Below are 19,894 nucleotides of genomic sequence, written 5' to 3'. Positions count from 1 at the left end.
GGCTTTGCAAGGACAAAGACACTCAAGCCGCCTTCCCTCTCCTCCCTGACACATTTGCCCTGGGAACGACCGAGCAATGGGCTCTCAGAATTTAGAGCTTGTTTTTGGTCCCCAGTAGCTGAGTGATGGCTCCGTTTGCAGAGACATCAACCAAAACCATTTTAATGGTGGAAGGTCAACTACCCTCCGTTCTCCTTCCAGACACGGCAAAAACAAATATGGGAAGCTCTGATGCCAGAAACAGTGTGTAGGAATGTGAGAAACAATACTGCTCATCTAGCCCAACCCCCCTTTCTCAGAAGTGAAGACCCAGCGTTCAGAAAGGAAAAATGACTTGCGTAAAGTCACAGGGCCAGGAATGATAGTCTGGGTGCCCTTCCCGGCAGCGTGTGCTCCTGTGTGCTACTTGCCACCTCTAACAAGAGTAAAAATTTGGAGAGAAGGGCCTCCACATACTTCCTTTCAGACAGACAAATATAACAAGATAGAAAAGTTAAGAATCTAAATAGCATTTAAAAAATAAATAGCTTCCTGTCGATTACTGAATGGGAATAAAAGGGAGTTTCCATATTTCTCAGCTGGGTCACGAATTTAGCGAAAATTGATCATACGTTGGGCCATAAGAAGCCCATAAATAAATAGAGAAAAGTTACTTTTACTATTTTGTGAGAACTCATGGTATAGCAGGAAGAGCATTGAGTTGGGAACAAGATGATACCGGTTCTAGTCTTCGGTTCTGATGCATGTGTGATCTTGTGCAAATTTTCTACCCTCTCAAGGCTTCATTTCTCTCATTAAAAAAAAAAAATGAATTAAAGATCCTTGGCCATTCAATTTATATTTACCCTTCAGTCTATCAATAAGCTCTTTAAAATGTAATACCCAGAATATAACGTAGGACTCCAAATGTTGCCCAGGCAGGAAAAAAAAAAATACATAAGCATTATCGGCCCTGTTCTGAACACTGTGAATGGGTGACTTAGAGAAAGCCCGCTGAAGAGATAAAAAGAAAATACCCTCTGGGAATAAGGGAAATGGGGCTAAGGAATAAACATTTGAAATATGAAGATCTGATTTGAGAGATTTCTGCCTCTTTCTATAGAATGTGGAGAGGAAGATAACGAAGATACCTCAGATAAAAGAGCTGTGAAGAGAATAAACATGGAGATGAGATACTCGGTATCTTTCAATAGTTATCCCAAACACCATCTGATCGGATGACTATTGACGACTTCAGATATGTGTAGTTTTGCTGCTTCACAATTTGTCTTTTGAGAGAGCAGCAGCCTGTGTTGTTGAGTAGGAAAATCTACTTTTCTTCCATTTTGTTCATTTCTGGGAAGAAAGTGGAAGAAATAGTCAAGGACTTATTGGTCAAGAAAGAAAAAAACAGTTGTGGAATTGTCGAAACCCTGCAGGATAGAAGATGATCCAAGTCCTGGGGACCCAGTCAGAAAATGCTATGAGAATTCAGGGACATGAGAGAGGAGGGCACTCATGTTGAAACTGGACAAAGAACTTCCATCCCATAGAGCAACAGGGATCAGGGAAGAGGGCTGGATACCGGGATCACAAGACTGGGACTCAAAGTCTGCCCTCATCCTTCTCGAAGAATCTCTTAGTGTCCACGATGTCTCCCTGAAAACTGCTCTAGAACTCTTGGTTATAAGTGAATGTTATATAAAGTTAAATAATTATATGTATTATATATTGTATAATTATATGTAAAATTAAATGTAAAAATATGTAATTATATGTAAAAATTAGCTATATAAAGTGAAATAAACCTTTGTGAACTTGTCTGAGAAAATAATGGCTATATTTTTCCCTGTATGGGAAAACATGTTCCATGCTGCAAGTTAGAGGTGGTATAGGAGACCACGTACTGGATTCGGGATGAGGGAGCCCCAGGTTCAAATCCTATCTCAGGCACTTAGTGGCTGTGTGAGGCCAGCCAACTCACTGAACTTTTCTCAGTTTCCTTATTTGTAAAATAAGGAAGTGGAAAGTGATGGATTCCGAGATGCCTTCCAACTTGAGATCGAGGTTTCTTTGCATTTACAAGCAAATTGGTGAATCTTGGGGCCGTGCATGGAAAGCCATGAGATTGCATCTAAAAATAGCAAGGTTTAAGAACCAGTTGAAAATGGTGAAATGGGTTTTAAGCATCCTCTTCCCATGAGCTACAGTAGAAAGTGGCTTCTGGACTCGGCTTTGGAGTTAGTCAGGGGCTGAAGCCCTTGCTTTTGTGACCCATTCACAAGGGGCAGCTGGAGGCCGAGGGTTCTGCCTTTTTCTCCCTGAGATGCTGGGGCCCTGAAACACAGCGGGAGATTAAGAAGGACAGGAAGGACCGGGATTTGCTAGTTTGCTGGTGGGAACAGGCCAAATACTCATTGCCTGGGCTGCAGTCTCTCTTTAAAGAGGGCCTTTTGACACATGACCTTGTGCTTATGTGACGTATGCTGCTTTGTTCCAAATAAAATCACTGGATTTGCAGAACCAGGAAACGGGATTTCTTGGAAGATGGGCACTATCCACCCTCCGAGACACGCAAGCGAGAGCCAAGGTTGGGGAAGCGGCCTCACACTAGGGAAAGCGGCCAGGGAGGCAGCTTTCCGTCCGACCGGTGACGGCCACAGGCCGCCCACTTCCTCCTCGGCGACTTTCGCTTCTCTCTCCACAGCAGAAGTCCCCACACAGATTGGGCAAACGTGCCCCCCTCAGCTCCCTCGCAGGGAGCTACCACTTTCCTGTGCTTTTCCTTTTTTAAGGGAACGAGCTGATGCTCGGTGATGCTTGAAGGAAAAAGGGACAGCGGTCCCCTCCTAACGTGGAAGTACTAAGGTGAAGGGCAGAGGCGGTGCCCTTTAGTGGCTACCTGAGCCAGGGAGGGGACTGGTGAAATGGGGAAGGCAGGGGAGGAAAATCATTTGAGGAACAGAGAGAGGGATGACGTGGGATGGGAAATCAGGAAGCAATGTCTGTGCCGGCCCTCCCTCCTCCACCAACACACACACAATAATTAGGCTGCCCTTGAAAATTGTGTCTCCAGCTCCAGTGACCAGAATAATTGTAAAAATAGCTCATATGTCTGAACTGAAGTGCATTAAAGTGTACAAGGCACTTTACACGATTCACTGGAAAAGCAACATCTTGTGATAGTAATTATGATCACTTATGATTTACACATGAGGAACTGAGGTCCAGGGGGCCGTGAGACCCGCACACAACAGACACCAGGTGTATTTGTCACGTGGAAATGCATCGATCAGCCCCTGCTCACCCAATGAGCCGGGGTGGGAGGAAGTCCCGGAAAGTAGTTCCCTCTCTTCTGGGGGGGGGGGGGGTCCTAGGTGCATAACCGATCATCCCTAATGGCACCATAATCCCTTAGTTTGGGAGAGACCGGGGGAGGGGCTGGACATTGAGAGAGCCACAGATGCCGAGTTCTAAGCTCTTCCTACCAGAGATCTAGGGGAGCGTCAGGTGTTCTGTCTCTGCGGTTTAAAAAATGTGTTTCCTTTAGGATAAGACCTCCTAGTCAAAGCGGCTTAGGAGAACTTCATTTCCAGCAAAGCAGCGCCTGTGAACCTGGACTTAGAGTCTGCCAGTTGGAACTCCCGCCGGGAGACCGTGTTTATGAAGTCCTAAAGCGACGCGGCGACGGCGGGGAGGAGCGGTTTACAAATACCTGCTTAAAATTCGATCGAGAGGGAACGAAATCTGATTTTCCTTAGATTAATGCTGCATAAAATTAATTCCATTTATTTTGCACACATTTTGTGTAAATAAATACCTGCTCGTCTCTGAAGCGACTTGCAGCTGGAGAATCCCCAAGTATCTCTACTTAGATTTGAAATAAACGCATCCCTCCCAGATGTGTGGAATCCCCAAGCAGACATTTAAACAGAAAGCCCCACCTAGGAGAAACGAGCCTGGCAAAGCAGGATGGCGGGGGTGCGTTCGGCGAGGATTAAGAGCATATATACGATAGATGTGCTTGTATAGAATAAATGTCTGTTTTTATAGATAGAAAGAGGGGGAGAGAGAAAGAGCCACATGGACACCTCCAGCCATCACCTAGCTGTCTACCTTTAACAATGGGATTTGTTAGGATTCAGTTATGGGCCAAGCATTGAGAGGCGCTGGGTACAGAAACAAGCCCCTCCCCAAAGTCCAACCCAAGAGGAAGTTTGCATTTCATCAGACACAAAGCATTCTGGGGGAACCTGCTCCTAGAAGGGCCCCTGGCATTCTAAGGGACCACAGGGAGGAGAGAGGGCACTCCAGCACTGGGGGGTTTAGAATTACTAGATCCATATTCCGATATGGACCCCGGCACAACGGCAACATCATCTCCTCTTCTCTGAATCTTCCCGAGGTTATGGGCATGTGTGTAGCACAGTGCCCCGAACCAACCGGGGGGGAAGAAGCAGACATAGCTGAACTGGAAGGATTTCTCAAACGAGCCCACTGGGCTCCATGGGAATAAGGGGCAGCCGGCCAGCCGTGACCTCGGGGAACGCAAGGCTAGCCCTGGAGGATGAGCAAGGGCCCCAGAGAAGACCACAGCGCCGCGCCTTGGGGTGGGACCTCGGCCGCTGGGACCCGGTCAGGTTTTCCCCTAACCTGAGCAGGACCGTCAGTGTCCAGCAGCTCCTTGGGTCCCCGGGGCAGTCTTGACCCCGTGTGCCAGCTCTCCCACGGGCCACACCAATCTCTGCTCATCCACGGCCCTTTCTGCCCTCCTGTTATGGTTTCCCCTGCCCTCCCCAGACACAGGAATACCTAACTCGGTCCCAAGGAGGAGGAAGCTGTCTCCTCCACGCTTATCATCATTACCAGCCACTCAACCAGTTTTAAAAGGTTCCCCTAGACCTCCCGGCCTCCAGACCCCACAGCGACAAGGATGATGGGCTTGAGATTTACATGGTGGGCCGGGACACAGAACACAAGGCTCGGCCAGACCGGAACACCTCAGAGCCAAGAGCAGCGGCAGAAAAATGGAGGAAAATCCAAAAGGTAGAAGGCAGCACGGATGCTGGCCAGCGGATAGCCACGGTACGAACCGTGAAGAACCAACGTCAGTGAAGGAGACGGAGAGAAAATAATGATGGCGCCTCAGGGGCTTCCAAGGCTCCTGTCAGCTCCCATTCTACAGAAGCCCATCGAGGAGGCGCGGAGGGACAGGGGAAGAAGGAGGCAGAAGGGCACTCCCCTTCCCTTCTGGAAAATTTCCATAAAACCATGAAGTGTCTCTCCCTTAATATAATATCCAGGGAGCTGTGATTCATTTTCTTTGATCTTTTGGCCACTCACCAATAAAGATGTTGATAGCTACTTAAACGGCATTAAAAAGAGGGAGAGAATGGCTTTTCCTGGGTCCACCTGGCTCACGGGATCATTCTCAGCTTCCCCCTTCTGCCCTCTCACTGCCAGAGGATGAGGAACCTTGTTAAGAGTGCAAGAGTGAGAGGGACCTTGGGATCCTGTTAGAGAGTCTTAGTTTCTAGGAAAAGGGAGCGAACGGCCTTGCTGTGCCCTGCCGGGCACCGGGTTCAGTTCTGTCCCACGAGGATGGAGAGCGAGACACAGAAGAGGATACAGAGAAACCCAGGCTGCTGAAGGCTTGGAGCCCACTCCACATGAGCGCAGGGGGAAGGGAACGACGGCAGTGGGAAGGGGAAGGAGAAAATGGGACCGTGATCACTGTCTCCAAGCATCTGCAGGGCTGCTGTGTGGGAAACGATGACTCAATCTAATTACGAGGCCTGAAGGTTGGCGAAGCGCTCTCTGCACACACCATCTCAGCCGATGCTGGCAATGGCTCTGCCGGGGACTCACATCGTCATCTCTAGTGTGTCTAGTCTAGTCTAGTATTGCAAATGGCACTGAGGCCCGGGGTCGCACGTGTCCAAGCGGGGTTCCAGCTCGGGCCTTTTCCGATTCCAAGGGCGGCTCACTTAGCTCTGTTTTTTTGGACACGTCCAAGCACGTGAAACCCACTTTCACATTAGCCAAGTCGTGAAGAGTCTCGGAACAAAAGGGGAAAACCACAAGAAAAAAAAAATAAAGGTGCAAAATAAAGAGCTTTCTCCGGAGGCGGAGGCCCCTGGGACCGGCTCGGACGGCTGCCCCTCTGAGAAGTCTATCACGGGTGAGGGTCACACGAGGTTGCCATCACTGCCAGCGCACTCACTCTCCGGGCCCTGGGAAGGAGCAGATGGCAGACATCTCAAGGAAGAAGACTGAGGCTGGATTCAAAGCAAACAAACCCAAGAAGACTCCCAACAACTATCTGGCTCCGCGTGAGTATCCCCCCTCGCCCCGTCTGAGAGTCTTCAAATAAACGGGGGGCTCGCTTCGAGTGAAAGCTCGCTGGGAGCTCACACACAGGAGGCAACTTTGTTCCCAAGATCCCTTCCTGTGGTTCCGAGAGCCCACGTGGTGGCTGGAGCAGCATAGAACCCAACGTGCCTTTCGTAGAAGACATTATAGAAATAACCGGTGTCCCTGAGGAAATGTCCACTTGGCAAAGGAAACGGGGAAATCGAGCGAGAGAAGGTGACAGATGGACACCTCGGACGGCAGCAGAACATTAAAAGTGCACAGGTGACCCCGAGGCAGCTTTGTGGCGGATGGGAGGGGACGCAACCAGATAAAAGAAGAAGGTCTGGAAGGACCAGGCCACACATCCCGGAAATACAGAGGCAGGAAGGAGACTCCTCACTGATCTACCATGTGGGGGAGAAGGGCACCTTCCCAGACTCAGAGAGGAAGGCTGAGAGGGCGGACACGGATCCACCCGAGAGCCCTCGCTACTCCCCACACGGCTGCTCCCCACACGGATCCACCTCTGCCAGAAGTCCTCCTCCTCGTTGTCCTGGGAGCCCTCCTTCCTTGGGGTCCTCCGAAGGATGCTGGGACGAAGCCGGGGCATCCCTCCTGCCCCACTAAGGACCTCCTTTGGGTCCCTGGCTGCTCGGACACGAGTGGCTGGAGGGAGAAGCGGCCCGAGTCGGGAAGTCCGGGCACAAATTTGGCCTCAGGCGCCTGTTCGGTCACAGCTTCCCTGCTCAGGCTCCTCATCTTTAGAAATGGGGGACACTAAGAAGAGCAGCCCCTCGGGGCTGTGGGGGAATAAAATGACACATGGTTCATAAAGGGTTTGTGAGCCTCGGAACTCAAGTGTTTGCTCTTGTTTTTACCCAGGGCAGCCTCTCTCCTGGGTCAGACTCGGCTCCCGGGAGGAATTCTGATCCCAAGACCAGGGTGGGAAGCCGGCCATGAAATACCGGCGCACGTCCAGAGCCAGCTTTGAGAGGCTGGGAGGAAAAGCCAACTCCCCTGGAACTGCTGGGCCTGGCCCATGCCCACCGTAAATGGAATCTGAAAAATGGAGCTGCCAGGGCCGTCACAGTGTCGGTGTCCTTCCCCCGCCCCTCTGCTGTGGGCAAGGGTGAGCTGCCCAGAGGCGGCCCTTCCCGGGCACTCACCAGCTCTTGGGCCGGATTTACTCGGGCACAGGGGCTGAGCTGCCCGGTGGGCACACACAGCTCTCGGGCCTGGTATAATTAGGGCACAGGGGCTGAGCTGCCCATTGGTGGCCCTTCCCGGGCACTCACCAGCTCTCGGGCCTGGTATAATTAGGGCAGAGGCTGAGCTGCCCATTGGTGGCCCTTCCCGGGCACACACAGCTCTCGGGCCTGGTTTACTCGAGGTTGTCTTGGCTGAAGCTCTAGCAGAGAGAAGGTCAGGGAGCCCAGATCCTGAAGGGCAGCGACAGAAGCTTGACCCGGTGGACTCAATGCCCCCTCCTGTGAGCACTGGGCCTCCCCCCCTCCGAGTTTGGGCTGCCCCGTTGAACACCCCAGTCCCCCCGGTTTCCTTTGGGCTTCACACATTATGAGTTTGCTAAAGGCCCGGCTAAGGGTGACATGGAGGCTGTGGGGGAGGGACCCCAGGGTGGGGCTGTCGGGTCTTCCGGCCCAGCCCCGTCTCTGCCAGGAGGAAAGGACTGGCCTTGTCCGAGTCCCAACCTCCCCGAGCCCCGGATCTCTAACCTTTACAGCGGGGACGGGGCCATCTGCCCCCCACCCAGACTTCGCCGTTTCTAACAAGCACAAGATGGAAATAAAACGAGCCGTCCTGGCGCCTCCCAATAAGCAGAAGCCCCCAAAGCAGCCGAGGCGCCGGCCTTTCCCCTCGGCCCCCGCCGTGCCGCCTGCCCCGGGGAGCGGGGCTTTTCCCGTCACTCCCCGCGGCGCCCACAAGGCGGCCCCCGGCCCCCTCGAGGCAAGTTCTACTAGCGGCCCCGGGCCCGTCACATTTACACTTGTCTGTCCACGTCCGCACCGTGGGCCTTCCGCAGGCGCCGCCGTGGGCCCGATACAGTCGGAGATTCACGAGGGGGAGACGCGGGACTCGGCCCCGGCTTCGTGCTCCCAGCCTCGCTTCTGCTTCTCCCTGGGCTCTCCTTCGGCGGCCACGGCAGGGGGTCCGGGCCCTTCCACCCACGGGAATCACAGCGCACCCCTCTCCCCCCCCCCCCCCGTGCCCTGGGCCCCCTGCCCGGCCCCGCCCACTCAGCCCAAGGGGTCCCCGGGCACTCCAGGGCAGCCTGGGCGGGGGCGGGGCGCCTCCCGGGGGGCTGGGCGGGGAGGCGGGCACCGGGCTTCGAATACTGCTCGGACCTCTCCTCTCCCCTCAGACCGCATTCCCCCCCCCCACCCCGCCCAAGTTAATTCACGCCCATTCCGCCCCGCCCCCCAGCGGATGCTCAGGAAGCTTGTCCCTGCAAAACACACTCTGAGACTCAGTAAAGGGCTGACTCCAGTCGCCAGGCAACCCCTCCTGCCCGTCCTGGGGGCGGGGCTTCTAGCTCCGCCCCCGGATGACGTGGCAGGCTGCGATTTGGGGGGATCTCCCCGGTCCTCCCACCTGCTCCCACCGAGCTCTCCCTCGCGGCCAAGGAGTTTCTGGCAAGAGACCAAATGCGGGGAGCCAAGGGTCAGGCTGGACCTCTGCCCGGGCCTGCCCACACAGGGAACAATCCGCTGCCTGTTTGCTGCAGAGACGAAAATACCTGACTCGGTTTCACTCCCTCCGTCCCCGTTTGACCCGTACACACTCTCACACTCACACACTCTCACACATTCACAATCACACACACAATCACACACTCACCCACTCACCCACACACTCACCCACTCACACTCACACACTCACATTCACAGTCACACTCACTCACACACAATTACTCACACACACAATCACCCACACACTCACACTCTCACATGCACCCACTCTCACACACACACATTCAGTCACACTCATTCATATACACTCACACTCATACACACACACTCATACACTCTCACACGCACCCACTCTCACACACACATTCACATTCACACAGTCACACACACTCACTCATACACACTCACACTCACAGATACACTGTCACACACACACTCACACGCACCCACTCTCTCACACACACACATTCACATTCACACACAGAGTCACACACAAACACTCACTCATACACACACACTCACAGATACACTGTCACCCACACACTCACACTCTCACACACACCCACTCTCTCACATACACATTCACATTCACACACAGAGTCACACACAAACACTCATTCACAGACACTCACACTCACAGACACAGTGGGATGCTGACTGAGAAGAATCCTGGACCCAGGGGCAGACCTCAGCTTTCCCACCTGTAAAATGGGCCATCCTCTGTCGGAGGGTTGTCTGGGACAACAGGGAGAAAGGACGGATACACTTGAAAGCCTCCTTGAGCCGGGGAGCCCCAGAATCCGGAAAGGGGAAGGTCCTCCCCCTTCCCAGGAGGGCGCCCATCGCTCTGGATCAGAAGTCCTAGCAGCATGGAGGGAGAATGGGAGGGCCCTCGGAAGTGGGAGGACACTGAGAAGTCGGGAGGGGGGGCAAGCCCACTCACTCTCAATCCAGCCTCCAAACTCTTGATCCGAATTGGAAGAGCATTTATTAAGCGCCGGTCGCTGGGAAGACGGAGGGACACACTAAGCAGATCGGCCGCCCGGAAAACAAAGGATTCTCAATGAAAATTTCTTTAAGGAAACTAAAAGCCCCCCAAGTGCTCATTCGGGAAGGAGACCCGCGGCCCGCGAAGCTCGCCCCCTGCTGGTTCCCTGGAGGAGGAGGCGCTCATTCCCGTTCCCAGAGAATCCCAAGGCGCAAATGGAAGGATGGACATTAATGGCACTTTTTCAAGTATACCCTGAAGTCAAAGGCGGGACTTAGTGGACGAAGGGCAGGCTCAGAAAGGAAAGCCCAAGGGGGACATGGAAGGCACAAAGCCACTGGGGGCGGCCCTGGACCCCGGAGGTCCCGGATCCCTCTCCTCCTGGCCCGGCCCAGACTTACAGCGCCTTTCCCACAGTTCCCGCCTTCGGGGCGCGCGCGGTTTAGATTTTGTCTGGAAAATGCCCAATTGCGATTCCCTTTGTGGAGGCTTTTGAGAGCTTGCAAAGACACGGGGGAGCCTGGGCCCCGGGGAGGGGGGGGGGGCGGGCGTTTCCGGCCTCCTTCCCCTGACCTGAGCTACGGGCGGTCCCCTCCCTCTCTGATCATCCCAAGCTTTCCAGAGAAGTAATGGAGACCCTCGGCCCGGGTCTGCTAATTACTCCTTGAATGAAAAAGAAGAATCACGTCTACGAAAAGCTTGGCAAACACTCGGAGCTAATAACATCAGCCCCGCGCGGTTCCGATGACTGATGGGCGGAGAGAGAGCCTGCGGCGGGGGCGGCCCCTCCCGAGGCCTCGGCCCTCCCTCCGCTGCCGGGCGCAGCCCCAGGGGCTCCACAGGTGGGGAGGGGGCAACGAGAGCAACAGCTACGCAAAGATGCTGGAAGACCGAGCGTCTCGCTGAGGGAATGAACTAGATAAATGGGGCCGGACCGGGCGCCTCGGGGGCCGGGCTGTGACCGGGCGCCTCAGGGGCCAGTGTGTGACCTGGGGCTGGGCTGTTACCGGGCGCCTCGGGGGCCGGTGTGTGACCGGGCGCCTCGGGGGCAGGGCTGTGACCGGGCGCCTCGGGGGCCAGTGTGTGACCTGGGGCTGGGCTGTTACCGGGCGCCTCGGGGGCCGGTGTGTGACCGGGCGCCTCGGGGGCAGGGCTGTGACCGGGCGCCTCGGGGGCCGGTGTGTGACCGGGCGCCTCGGGGGCCGGTGTGTGACCGGGCGCCTCGGGGGCCGGTGTGTGACCGGGCGCCTCGGGGGCCGGGCTGTGACCGGGCGCCTCGGGGGCCGGGCTGTGACCGGGCGCCTCGGGGGCCGGTGTGTGACCGGGCGCCTCGGGGGCAGGGCTGTGACCGGGCGCCTCGGGGGCCGGTGTGTGACCGGGCGCCTCGGGGGCCAGTGTGTAACCTGGGGCCGGGCTGTGACCGGGCGCCTCGGGGGCCGGTGTGTGACCGGGCGCCTCGGGGGCCGGTGTGTGACCGGGCGCCTCGGGGGCCGGTGTGTGAGCGGGCGCCTGGGGGCCGGTGTGTGAGCGGGCGCCTCGGAGGCCGGTGTGTGACCCGGCGCCTCGGGGGCCGGTCCGTGACCGGGCGCCTCAGAGCAGAGCCCTCCAGTGCCACAGCTCCCAGACCAAGGGCCAGGGTTCACTTCCTATGTACAAGAAGCATTTGGGGGGGGGGAGGGGAGAGGGCTGGGAGCAGCGGGGAGAACGCCCACTGTGTGCCGGCCCCGGGGTCTCTCCCCACACCCTGCGGCCGCCCCCCCACAAACAAGCCTCTTCTACCCAGATGGTCCCCCAAGCCCCGGCTCCCCAAGGGCCCCCCCCCCCCCCCCCCCGCAGCTCCTCAGGCTTCCTGCCGGCGCCCCTAAGCCAGGCCGCAGGGACCTGGCCCCGCCCATCTGGATTACGAACGAAGCCCGCGGGCTGGCTTGGTCAGGAAGGGGGCCCAGGGCAGACAAAGCCTCGGGACGTGAGATCCACGGAGCCCAGGAGAAGCCTGGGGGCCAAGGAGGCTCCCGGCTGGTCCCGGAGCTCCCAGAAGGCCGGCCAGGGAGGATGGAGCCCCACTCAGACCCGGAGCTGGCCAGGCTCTCAGCTCTCCCTCCCTCCATATTCCCTTAGAAATCCCTCTTAATCCCACTTTCCAGAGAGGCCCAAGGCTCCGGGGGCAGGGAAAGGGGGGAGATATGCCCAGGGAGCCCCGGAGTGTTAAAGTACCCCATGGAGAGCATCTGAAGGGAGACCCTGGAGAAGTTTGCTCCAGAGGGGGGGGGGGGATCCCTCCTGGGCACCCCCAGGGGAAGTACCCGCACACATCCTGGGGGAGGTGGGAAGGGCTGGGGGTCTCCCCGGCCTTCAGAGAATGAATGAAAAAGAAACTCTCTGGTCCCAAGGAAGAGCCCTGGCACAAGAGGACGAATGGGCATTTTCATTCATTTTAAATCACCTCAGGCTAGTGTGAAGGTGCCCCCTCGGAGAGGAGGCTCAGCCCCTGAAGGGCCGGGGGCCTGGTTCTGCCTTCTGCGCCTCAGTTTCCCCTCCTGTAATGATCAATATTAGCCCCCCCCGCCTAGAAGAATCTCATATGGGAGGAGGGAAAGCCACGAGGGGGCACTGAGGGGGCCCAAGGCCAAGAAGCTGCCCCCACGTGCCTGGGGTCACAGGACAGGGGTCCTCTTGGAGGCACCAACAGCTCTGATCTCTTTCCATCCAGAGAAGGCGGCGCGCCAGGATCCGGACCGGCTGCAGAAGGCTGGGCGCCGTCCATGCCCGCCGAGATATAGGGGGCGTCTGCCGGGGCAGCCGGACCGGCCCACAGAGTAAGGACAGCCCCTTCCCAAGAGCCTCCCAGCCCCAAAACAGAACTGACCTCCTGAGGAGGGGGCTTGCCTGGAAAGTGATCTGCCAGGTCCCAGTGCCCCCAGAAAAGGAGGAGGGAGGGAACGGATGGTGAACCAGAAAATCAGGGGGGTGGGAGTGAAACCCCCCGGGGAGGGAAGGCGGGGGAGGCTTCCTGTAGGAGGCATTGGAGCCAGAGCTCCAGGCGGGAACGGCCCCTCGTGACGGACAGCTGGTGACCCCCCACCTGAGCGGAACGTGGGTGATCAGTGACCACTTCGGGGAGGGCGGACATTTCCGGCCAAAAAGGGGAGGTCTCTGGGGGGAGGCCGGTCACCCATCCTCCAGGGTGATTTATGGGGGGGCTCTCTCTTCTCCTGGTGCCTTACTCCCTGGTGGGTCGCTCTGGTCCTTGGGGTACGACCAACAGGATGCTAGTGCGGAGCAGAAGCCCGGGGTCAGAACTCCAGACTTCCCAGAAAGCCGAATCGCTCCCCCTGAGCCTTGGTCCTCCCAGCACCAGGTCTGGAGAGCACTTTCTCATAGAAAGAGTCCCCTCAGTGGATCTCTTCGATAAAGAGAGCTAATTCAGTTTCAATTGATCAAAGATGGACAGAAGCAGCCACACCCAAAGAAAGAACACTGGGAAATGAATAGAAACTGCTTGTATTTTGGTTTTTCTTCCCGGGTTATTTCTACCTTCTGAATTCAATTCTCCCTGTGCAACAAGAGAACTGTTCGGTTCTGCCACATATATTGTATCTAGGATATACTGCAACCTATTCAACATGTATAGGACTGCTTGTCATCTGGGGGAGGGGGTGGAGGGAGGGAGGGGAAAAATTGGAACAAGAGTGAGTGCAAAGGATAATGTTATAAAAAATTACCCTGGCATGCGTTCTGTCAATACAAAGTTATTAAAAAAAAAAAAAGATTATCCTATGAAAGAAAGGAAAGAAAGGAAAGAAAGGAAAGAAAGAAAGGAAAGAAAGGAAAGAAAGGAAAGAAAGGAAAGAAAGGAAAGAAAGGAAAGAAAGAAAGAAAGAAAAGAAAGAAAAGAAAGAAAAGAAAGAAAAGAAAGAAAAGGAAAGAAAGAAAGAAAGAAAGAAAGAAAGAAAGAAAGAAAGAAAGAAAGAAAGAGTCCCCTTTTTAAGCAGAGGAAGGAAAACATCCATTAAGGAACACGGTGGAAAGAAAAAGCAACCTTCCTATTCTCTGCGACCCAAAGGAGGATCTGGAACTCAAATGGGTCGAGGGTTCCTTCCAAGCTCGACGGGCAGCCCCACGTCCCCTCCCAGCCTGCTCCTGACCCTCCTCATCCTCGATCTGAACTGCGGCCGACTGTCCCAGGGCTCAGCACGGCAAGAACTCGCCAAGTGCTTTGGGGCTTTCACACATTCGTTCCTTATCGCACCATCTCGAAGTTCTTGGCAAGAGGCCGGAGTCCCTTAAAGCTACAACCCTCCCATGAGCCTTGTTCTCACATCTCCAAATCTGTTTAAATTGTCTACACAAAAATAAGTCAAATCGCTGTCGTTCTTGTAAAAATAAGTCAAACTGCTAGAATTCTAGTCACCAAAAGTACTACTATATGCAACAGAAGTTGTGAGACATAACAGATAAAACTATTCTTTGAGACTGCAAAGGCCTGGAAAAATACTCATGATATTCTTTGTGATCTAGAAAAATACTCATGATATTCTTTGCGACCTGGAAAAATACTCATGATATTCTTTGCGATGTGGAAAAATACTCATGATACTCTTTGCGATCTGGAAAAATACTCATGATATTCTTTGCGATGTGGAAAAATACTCATGATACTCTTTGCGATCTGGAAAAATACTCATGATATTCTTTGCGATCTGGAAAAATACTCATGATACTCTTTGTGATCTAGAAAAATACTCATGATATTCTTTGCGATCTGGAAAAATACTCATGATATTCTTTGCGATCTAGAAAAATACTCATGATATTCTTTGCTATCTGGAAAAATACTCATGATACTCTTTGCGATCTAGAAAAATACTCATGATATTCTTTGCGATCTGGAAAAATACTCATGATACTCTTTGCGATCTAGAAAAATACTCATGATATTCTTTGCGATCTGGAAAAATACTCATGATATTCTTTGCGATCTAGAAAAATACTCATGATATTCTTTGCGATCTAGAAAAACACTCATGCTATTTTTTGAGACTGCAAAGACCTGGAAAAATACTCATGTTATGGAATCAGGCTTCCCCGGTGGACTGTGGAACTGCTGAATATTGAGCTTGAAGACTCCAGAGAACATCTAACTCAATCTGTGCCATTTCACAGATGAGAAAATAAAGTCCAGAGAGATTAGTTGCTGCTTTCAGTCACGTAGTCAGTAGCCCAAATGGGGCCAGAACTGGGGTTTTAGTCTGCTTTCCTCCTAGCTATGATGGGTCAGAGAGAAATTGTGGCTAATCCTCGAGCACAGCCGGATAAACTGACTGAATGGCCCCAAACCCTCTGCCCGGAGGGCCTTGTTCACAAGGCTGGTGAGGGGCCGAGGGCCCCCCACAGCCTCCCCCTCTGCTCCCCGGGGAGAGCTTCCGCATCCTGGCTCAGTCATCACTGCCAGTGACAACATCACATCTTCCCTTAACTCAATGAATCCAGCGCGAAGACTCCTGTAATGTCTCTGGTCTTTAGCAGGAAACTCAATATATTCAGTCTAGATCCCACCCACTGATCCCCCTGACCCACTGATTCTGTAGTCTGGGGGAGTGTGGCCGGGGATGAAAAGGCAGGAACTTTCAAAGGGCATTTTCCTATTAGGATTCAGTGTGTGAGTGTGTGTGAGCGTGGGTGTGTGAATGTGTGTGAGTGTGTGAATGTATGAGAGTGTGTGAGTGAATGTGTGAGAGTATGTGTGTGTGTGAGTGTGTGTGAATGTGTGTATGTGAGTATGGGTGTTTATGTGAATGTGTGAGAGTGTGTGTGTGTGTGTGTGTGAATGTGTGTATGTGAGTATGGGTGTTTATGTGAATGTGTGCGAGTGTGTGAGTGAGTGTGTGTGTGTGTGATGTGAGTATGAGAGTATGTGTGTGAATGTGTGAGTGTGAGCATGTGTGTGTTGAGTGTGATTGTGAGTATGAGTGTGTGTGTATGAGTATGAGTGTGTGTGTGTGTGATTGTGTGTATGAGAGTGTGTGTGTATGTGTGTGTGTGAATGTGTGAGAGTGTGTGTGTGTGTATTTTAAGTTTTTAAGAACTGGATCTGGAAAGCAGAGACGCTTTCAGAGAAGGACAAAAGTCACCAGCACACACAAAAATAAAGGCGGCGGAATATTGATGGTGGTAATTTAGGAAAGTTGGCAAAGTCCGGCGCTCAGGCTTAATGGAAACAGAACGGAAATCAAGTCCACGGGCATATAACCCACAGCCAAAATGGCCTCGGGGGGAACAGATGGGGCCGGAGTCCCTGCCTCCCCAGGGAGGTCTGGAAGGGAGAGGGAGAGGGGAAGACTCCCTGACTTTGTCCCACCCCTCCCGGGTCAGTCCCAGCCCCCGCCTCTACCTGCTCCTTCTGAGGCGGCTGTAACCTCTCCGCCACCAGCACTCGGAAGCAGCGGCGCAGGAGCAGGGGGCTCCGGGGCAGTGACAGAGCTGTCCCTCTGCAGAGGCCCCGGACCAGGCTTCTGGACATCACCGGAATCCAGCGGGCAGTGTGGGAACGAAGGGAGGGCCCCAGGCCTGTCACACACCGCGGCACCTTGGACAGCCTGGGGAAGCTCTGGAAGTGGAGGTCAGCCCCTGGAACAAGGGGGGGGGGGGGGCAACACCAGAGGATCCTCCTTTGTCCAAGGAGCCTGGCCTGGGACCATGACCCTCAGTCCTGGGGAAGGGCCGGGCCTTTGTTTGTCCCTCCCAAGCCCGGACACTCAGCCCTTCATTCTTCTTCCTTTTCGAGCTTTCTTGGGCCTAACCCAAAGGCGGCTCCTCCGCCCTGCGCTTCTCCTGGTTCCTTCTCTCCCAGCTTGGCTCCCGAACCACGGGGATCCCGACGCACGTACTCGGGGCTGGGAAAAGAAACGGTTTCCCTTCCCACCGAGGAAAAAAGGGCGTTTTATTCATTTTACGCCTGTAGAAGTGGAGACAGAGGAGCAGAACGGACCCCAAGAAGGCTGGACGTCTCAGAGCTGCCTCAGAGACAATCAGGCCCCCCAGACTGACAGAACGGTGTCGACTGGTTCAAACAAGTGGTCCCTGCCTCGGTCCAGCTTCAGCTTCCACACGCCCCATGACCCCGCGGGGTGGCGCCCCCTCCCGGCCTGTCCACGGGGGAGTCAGAAGGACGGGTCTGACCCTCCCTGCCCGCCCACACCAGCCCCAGCCCTGGCATTTACTCCTAACCCATCATTCCCAGGCTCGGGCCATGGGGCTGACCTGTAACCCCCCAAGCTCGAGCGGCCACTGAGCTCGCTCCCTCGCTCTCAGCCTCTGCGACCCCCAGATTAACTGTCAAACCCTGGACCGAGCCACAGCGACGGCAGCAGCACAAAGGCCCCGGACGGAGCAGAAGCATTACCCAGGGTTACGGACTCCCAGCCCCCGAGGGGGTCCCCACACTCAAAGCAGAACTTCTCCTCTGGCCTTCAGGGCCGGGGCCCGGGGGAGACCAGGGAGAAAAGCCACGGGGTCAGTGCTGGAAGTGCGCGCGAAGGCGACTTTCAGGGGGCCCCGGACCTCGGGCCCCCACGGGCTCCAGCTGGCCGAGCTCGGCCACGCGGTCAACGTGGTGAAACAACGGCCGCAGCCGTCGGGGGAGAGCCCAGGCAGGGGCCGCAAGGCCGCCCCCGCTTTGGAGCCACGACCTGACCCAGACTTCACGGAACCTCCAGATTTAGCTCAAAGTGCCGCGAGGCCACGTCTGTCTCCAAGTAAACGTAATGTTACGTGGACCCTCGTTCCCCACCGTGCTAGAGCCCGCAGCCCCCGGCCCAGCCACAGCTGGACACCCTGGGCCGTGGCCCCAGCAGAGGCTGTCGCTTCGAGCAACGAGGACAACATCTGACTGAGCAACACTGCCCCACGACTGGCACCGGGTGCCCCGCGGCACCACCAACCCGTGCTGCTGCTGGCACACTGGGCACTGCCCCTGGCACACTGGCACCACCACCGGCACACTGGGCACTGCCCCTGGCACACTGGCACCACCACCAGCACACTGGGCGCTGCCCTTGGCACACTGGCACCACCACCAGCACACTGGGCACTGTCCCTGGCACACTGGGCGCTGCCAGGGGCTTTGCCAAATTAACAAACCCGCATCCAAGTCTCAGGAATGGAAGAGAGCGTGTGGGCGCCCAGGGGGAAGAGAAGCCCTTCTGGGACTGGGGGGAACCTACAATGCACGAGACACCGAAACGGCCCTGACCAAATGACCAGAGACCCTGCTCAGCCCCGTGCGCCCCTGAGCCGGAATCAGGACCGACTTTCACCTGGTTATGGGGCAGGAGGGGGGAGGCACGTGGTACATGGAGCTGCTGGGCGCCCCTCCCCAAGATCCCCGCATTTGGGAAGAGCCTCAGGAAACCGGGGAGACAAGGAAAGCGTCCCCCAAAGGAAACGGGATCCCTGACGGCTGAGCCCGGAGGAAGACCCAGGAAACACTGCCTCCTCCGTCCCAGAGGGAAGGCTCTGGAGCCCCCCCCACTCCCCACTGACCCGCCCCCGCCAGGATACTCTTCCCCTCCCCCTCCCCCATCACTGACCCGCCCCCCCCAGGATACTCTTCCCCTCCCCCCCTCTCCCATCACTGACCCGCCCCCGCCAGGATACTCTTCCCCTCCCCCTCCCCCATCACTGACCCGCCCCCCCCAGGATACTCTTCCCCTCCCCCCCTCTCCCATCACTGACCCGCCCCCCCCAGGATACTCTTCCCCTCCCCCAGTGACGTAACATTCACTTTCCCGAAAGGCCGCCGCTTCCTCCTTCCCCGACTCCACTCCCGCACGCGGGGGTGGGTGCGCGCGCCCGTGCGCCAGATGGCCGGGAGCCGCAGGTGGGAGGGGGATAATAAAGCCGGGAGGGGGCGCCGTCAGGAGAGCGAAGGCCGGCCTTCCGATCCGCGCCGTCAGCTGCGGCTAACTGAGGGGGCGGCGGGGAGGGGGCCTCGGAGGGAGGCGCCGGGGCATCTCTGCCCGGCCCGGCGGGCACAGGCTGCCGGCCCTTCCCCGCGGCGCCGTCGGGCGGCACTTAATGAGGTCAAGGGCGCCCCCGGGAAGGGGCCGAGCTCCGAGCCCAGCGGCGAGCGCCCCCTCCCCTAGGTTTCCCGAGGGGCTCCCGCCACGCTCGGTCCTGGGCGGCCCCCGACGCCCACGGCCCGGAAGGAAGGACACGGCCCCTGCAAGGACTCCCGGAGACGTCGGGGATCAGCCCAAAATAAGGCCGGGCCTCGGGAGAGGCGCACGAAGGAGCCGCCCCTGGTCCCCCGAGGCCCAAGGAGTTAAGGGAGCAACCGCGGACATTAGAACCCGGGGCCTAGGACTCCAAATTCAGCTCCGGCCCCTGCGCCAAAGGCAACGGGAAAGTCACTCCCCGTCCTCTGGTCGTCCCCTCGGGCAGGGCTCGGGACCAATGCGGCCGAGAAGCCCCCCCCAAAAAATCTGTAGCTTGTTCCCGTTGGAGGCAGAAAAATGTGGGACAATGAGGACCCCGAAGGGCCCGCCTGAGTCTGGGGGTCACCGGCCCCTCCTTACAGGTCCCGTAACTCCAAGAGAAGGGATGGGAGGGCCCCGGGCAGGGGGGCCGGGCAGGGGGGCTGGGCAGGGGCGCCGGGCAGGGGGGCCGGGCAGGGGCGCGGGCAGGGGGGCCGGGCAGGGGGGCCGGGCAGGGGGGCCGGGCAGGGGGGCTGGGCAGGGGCGCCGGGCAGGGGGGCCGGGCAGGGGGGCTGGGCAGGGGCACCGGGCAGGGGGACCCGGCAGGGGGGCTGGGCAGGGGCACCGGGCAGGGGGACCCGGCAGGGGGGCCGGGCAGGGGGGCCGGGCAG

General features: G+C 56.5%; 1 protein-coding gene across 1 annotated transcript in view; it reads right to left on the bottom strand.

Moving 5' to 3' along the window:
* MB21D2 (Mab-21 domain containing 2) overlaps nucleotides 1-19,894 on the bottom strand; it is a 79,438-nt gene that overhangs the window by 22,528 nt on the left and 37,016 nt on the right. The gene's annotated exons all lie outside the window — the stretch shown is intronic.

The sequence above is a fragment of the Antechinus flavipes genome, chromosome 3 (genome assembly GCF_016432865.1).
Source record: "Antechinus flavipes isolate AdamAnt ecotype Samford, QLD, Australia chromosome 3, AdamAnt_v2, whole genome shotgun sequence".
Lineage (NCBI taxonomy): Eukaryota > Metazoa > Chordata > Mammalia > Dasyuromorphia > Dasyuridae > Antechinus > Antechinus flavipes.
Note: the sequence above shows the minus strand (reverse complement) of the source record. Positions and strands in the feature narration are given on the sequence as shown.